Below are 6,132 nucleotides of genomic sequence, written 5' to 3' on the forward strand. Positions count from 1 at the left end.
TTCCATAAAGAGGTTTTCAACAAAAATTATTTTATGTATTATTTGAATTATTTTAATTTTTGGCTAACCATACAGCTGTTTCGAGTATTGCCAAATACCCATCGTCAGTCGTCTTGGAAATAATTCTTGTATTTAATTATTAGTAAATAATTGTTGAAGACTGCAAGTACCAGGAATCGAACGCGTGCCCTGCCAAATTTGAAGCTCAGAGTTAGCAGACCTTAACCAACTGACCCAAAGCCGTACTTGAACGCACATGTACTTGTTCGCACATGTTTTTGGTGTTTTGTTAATTTGTTATGAACGTTTTATTAACAAATTCACTTGCTGTGTTTTTATTAGAAAGAAATTATAAACCACTACAATATTGTACAATATTTGAATTAATTATATATTTATTATTATTTCTTACATTTCAATACTATTTTGTTTGTAGACACATTATTTGTTGCATTATTTGCATTAATATGTTTTACATTTTTTTAAATTAATATTCAAAAATAAATTTAATTAATACCTAAATTTATTAGGATTTCTTAAAGTCTTAGAATTGTCAGGCAAATGTATTTTTTCTTAGTTTGATCGAAAGACATGATTACACATAATTATATACTACTGTAATAATTATAATACTAATACTAATAATAATGTCTTACTTCAATTCAATGAAGGTATTGAATAGTAGAGTAGAGTAATATGTAGGTACTTACCAAATTACAACTTAAATTTATCTTTAATTCCATTAAAACTACAAGAAGAGTAGTCAGGTTTTTGTCAAGAATAAACAAAAGTTATTAGAAGACATTACTCTGAATTCTTGAGTTCTTATCTAGTAGTGAAATTGTTGTTTTACATTATTACATGATTAAGCTGATATCATTAAATTAGTGTCATATGTTATGAATTATAAATTAAATACAAAAACAAATAAACTTAAGCGACACCTGCATTCAGGCTAACGAAGAGAACAACATTTTTTAATGAAAAACCAACATCGGGACCAGGATAGAAACCGTTCTATTCTATGAGGAGGATTGTTTTTAATCTAAACAAACCGGGCATACCACTATTGTGATGACATAGTGACGATGCGTTAGGCATGTTTAAACTTTCCTCCGCAAAAACAAAAAAAAATATGTTATAAATTAAAATTTGTCATTTTTTTAATACTTTTTTTTGTAATACAACAAGAGTTTCGGTTATAAGAGTACTAGAATAGACATAGTGTCGTGGCATGTTGTGATAGTATATCGCGGAACTCATCTTATTTTCTGAACTATAACATCTATGTAAAGCATGCTATATTCTGCTCTGCCAATTCGTCAAAGTATTATAATAACTCCACAAAAACTTAAACTTTTGTCTAAAAAAACAGAACACTGACATATTAGTATAGTAGAAACCATACTTTTAGCCTGGCAACTTCTGCAGACAACTCCGTAGTGACACCCTTACTAGTGGTGCATATCTATTGAATAATGGTAAAAGTCACCAAGTTGACACTTTTCCTTTTACAAGATTATTTATTCCTTGCAGATATACTCTTTCGGCTACTGTTAAGTAGGTATAGGTTTGTGTGTCAATATCAGCCTGTAGATATTGTTCCATGAGTAATGTTTTGAATAGAACAAAGTTCAAAGGAGGAAACTAGAATACCCATTTAAGATATTATCTTAGATTTTATGGTAACGAAAAGAATGGTGCTGTGCTTAGTCAAAATAGCATGTCCACAATTTTCAATAGTATCTTAAACGTAAAATAATCATTTTACGGTTAGATGAAATTATTAGCAAAATGAATCTATTATTGGTTTTATTTAAATAATATCATCTACGTAAAGTTAAACCAATGGTGCAAAATATTACATTTAACAAAAAGTTAAATCTATTTTAGATAAAATTTAAGTTGATGAATGTTAGTTTGGGAGTGAAGGAAACGTTATCTATCTATATTTCAAAAAGAAGAAATTTTCTATTGGAACTTGATTGTTACTTTAACTTCACTATGAAGACATCATTGTAAGAAATCAATAAAAGATATACTTGGCAAATAATATTGGAATCAAATATTTTTATTTTACTTTTGGTACAAATAATTTCAATTGTAGTTAGTTTTCAATTTCAATCATAGAAGTATATAATCCATAACTCAAATCAGACATTAATTTCTTAAAATAATTAAATTATTGAAGCAACACCAATAATTGCTTTTATTATTGAAAGAAATGTTTTCCTAGTTCAACTTTATTTTATTTCAATTAAATCGAAATGCGATAAATTATTTTTCTCTTACCTTACTCATTTTATTGAATTTTATATTTTTCCATGCAAGGATCAGCATGCAATCGAATAGAATAAACTTCAACCTCACTGGAAACCACAAAGCTTCCCGATAAACCACATCAATTAAATAAAAACAAATAAATTTAGTGACACAAATTGAAATTGAAAACATTGCGGCATGAGGTGCTATTAAGCAAATTATGGACTATGCAGCTACCCAGGACTGTACAAGTGTGTCTAGTGCTATACAGCTTATCCAGTTTGCTGCTGGAATGTGTGTCGAGCAGATCGATGTCCTTGTACCTGCAAAGTTTCTGTGACAACAATAACTTTTGCTGTCACTGCAAGTCAAGCAGCAATCGATGAAATTCGTTGCAATTTGTTTTGTTTTCCCCAAGCAAATTTAATATTCCAAAACGTAATTTAATCTAATGCACACTTTTCAATTGCACTAGAGTTGGTAGCCATCAATACCCAGACCTGAGACATTCTTGCTAGACTGCGATATATTCGTTACTTTTAGTTTTATTGTATTAAAATATCGTATAGAAGAACATTCTGTTGATTACATCCCAAGCCATTGAATAATTTTTTATAAGATAAAATTTAGTTCATAAAATGAAAACATTTCTCATGTAAAATAGTTTTACGTTTAAAAATGTACATACATAATATATATATGTGTAATTTAAAAACGAAACTGTATTAATTTTTATGTAAAATGTCAATCCGTCAATTCCATGATAAAATACTTGTAAGATCGATGACATGAAGAAAGTCTTCCCAGTAAAGCTGAACAACGGAATGGATTAGACTAATATAGAAGATGCTTTTTCTCTCAAGAAAGGGAAAATCATTCAGCATATAGGCGATTTTAAGATTGAAAGTAATATTGGTAATATTGGGTATATAAGCTGCCGTTTATGCACTTAAACTTACACTAATTTACTTACTTCTTGTTATTCTTTTCTCCTCGTGGAGTATAGGGCCTTTGCCATAGATCTAAGCCTAACTCTAGTGGGTACTTTGCAGCATATATCATTCCAGTTATAGTTTGTATGAAGGAGTTCTCTGTTTATAGTTACACTTAACACTTAAGACACTCTAGAACAGGCAGAAATTTTTCGCAAATCATATAGGCTTCAGATAGTCTGAAATGCAGTTAAATAGCTATAATAGCAAACGAATTAAATTGAATATTACTTTATCTCAGAACAAATAAAATATTGAATGGCCTCGGTATGCTCAAGAGTTGTCTGAGTTACACAAGTTACTGCTATGGATTTCGAAAGTAGAATCTCCAAGCTTTTACCCTACCAGATAAAACTGGGAGTCGGGATTTGTGACAGTTAACTCTGGATTTACCATATTCACAGATGGCTCAAAAATAGTGAGTGAAAGACTATTCCTTGATACATATAGTTTCTTTCAAGTCGAGTTGTACGTAACTGAAAAAGCATTTACATAGTAGCTTATATATCTACAATCTATACAATGTTTGTATAGACTGAGGCAGCTATGAAAACAGTCAAATGTAATGAAATGGAACGGTGCCTTTCTAATGATCGTCGAACATCCCAAAGTTTTTCTGTGTTGGGTTTATGGTAATAGGAATATTAAATGGGATGAGGAAGCTGACCATCAGTGATCAATTGCTAGAACCTTATGACCTCGATAAGATAGAAATAAAACAAAAAGCCTTTGGACTTTAGCATACTTCCATTTCGTCTATTTACTGGAACACTACCAGGAGACTATGGTATTGCACCGATGCTTTTACTGTAAAGTCTTCTGACAACTATATTATGAAGAAGTTGCTATGATGAAGAAGAGGTTGAATCAACTTTCTACATTTACAGACTATAGACGAAGTGATTTTAATATCTTGAAGACGGTCTTCGCGGATCTACTCAGCTTTATCTGGAAGACCGAATGGTTTAAAAACGATAATACATGAAGATAAGAGCAATACTAAGTCAAGTTAGAATGCTTCATTTCTTATGAGTAAGGGTGCTGAATAGGATTTAATGAAGTTACTTTCTACAAGTAGAGAGTAGTATAGCAGACCTTTTAATCACTGTATTCGAATTACTTATATCATACCTCATATTGCAGTACAATTTTTTCACTTCCTTAAATAAAAACAAAGTCAATTTAATCAATAAAGATTTTGCAAGTATCTAGTGCCTTCCATAACTGAGTAGCATTTAATCAGTGAAACGAAGGAAGTAAAGTAATGGATACAACATGCAAATCCTGCTCAAGTCAGAAAAGTATATGTTAAAATCTGTGCGTGAACGTCGGACAAACTCAAGTTAGTAACTACGGAATTGCAGAACGCAGACTAACCGCAAAACGAAATTATTTAATTGTGTATAAATGTTTTTGACCTGAACTTTTACTGACAGAGAATGTGGCCTGAAGTCAGAAGCAAAACTTTTATTTAAAGTGGAAAAAAATTGCAAACTGCATTCAGAAAATGAAGTGAAATAGTTGCGGTTAACAGGTTCGTTCGGGCCAAAACGTCAATAACCTTGAAAGAAAGTCAAAGTATTTCAGCTGTTTTTGAGTACTGAAATATTTTCCTTCTATTCATTTTTTTCCTGAACATGAAATATTTAATAAATATGAAATCTCAATTTTTTCACTACTTCAATAAACTTAATTTTTTATGCAAACAACAGATAAAAACTAAATTAATAACTTCTTGAGGCATTTGTTGTTTACCGGAAAAGCAAATTTCTAAGTTTTTATCTTTTGAGAAGTTTTACAGAATTTTTAAATTAACAAAAATAAATTTTTTATTTCATGAAATCTATTTCTTTACCTTAGATGCCTTATAAGTTTGAGTTCATCTTCATTGTTAAGTAGTGAAGTAGCTAATGCAATTTGCTGCAATATTATACCATAGTTCGTCAGATTGATTTCACACAGATTATAGTTGGATTAATGTTTTCTCTATTGGAATAATATACATCGATTCGACAGTATTTATAACAATTGCAAGAATCGACGAAGAATTTAAGCTGCATTATCTCCTGTTTATCTCCAGAATTTAAGCTGTATTATCTCCTGTTTATCTCCAACTTATAGGGATACTTGAGATGTGGAAGTTCGAGTTGGCTTCTAGCTCAGCTGAGTTATTTTGTCAATTAGCTAAATTACCGCAATCAATATAAGAAAAATCCAAGAATAATCCATCCGCCACCAAAACACATCGAAAAATTCACTCTTTGGTGCAGTGTATCGCAAATAATCTTAAACTTGTTGTCTTATTAGTTATCCTTCAAATTCATTGACTGATATACTGTATGCTGAAATATAACTTTTAGTGAAATAAATATAATTATCAGTTCTAAGCCTATATGCTATATATATCCTTTTATAGCAACAGCAATTTAGCTTTAACCGATCACGTATTTCAATTAATTTCGATTGGAAAAGTGTTTGCTTCCATCATAATAGAAATGTGATTTGCACGAATGACTAGATATTTTATGATTATTTTTAATATATTAGCTAATATATTATATTCGCAATCTCTATTCATTTTCTACAATTGAAATAGGCAATTCAGTATGGAAGGATTAAAATCTATGGGGCAACAGATTCGATAAGACGTTTTGTGAAATCAGCTCTACTAAGCAACTTTTTCACTTCGCTATTTGCCAATTTGGATTTAGTTCTCCAGATCTCCGGCTTTAAAGCTTATGAATAGTTTAGTTCTTTCGATAATGTATTAAAAATTTATAAAATATTCCTGTAAATAATGTATATGAACACACAGTGTAATGGAGGAGCCGATGTTACAAATATCTATCTTCGATTCGATCTTTTATGTTACTATCTG

Source organism: Teleopsis dalmanni, chromosome 1 (assembly GCF_002237135.1).
Source record: "Teleopsis dalmanni isolate 2A chromosome 1, ASM223713v2, whole genome shotgun sequence".
NCBI lineage: Eukaryota > Metazoa > Arthropoda > Insecta > Diptera > Diopsidae > Teleopsis > Teleopsis dalmanni.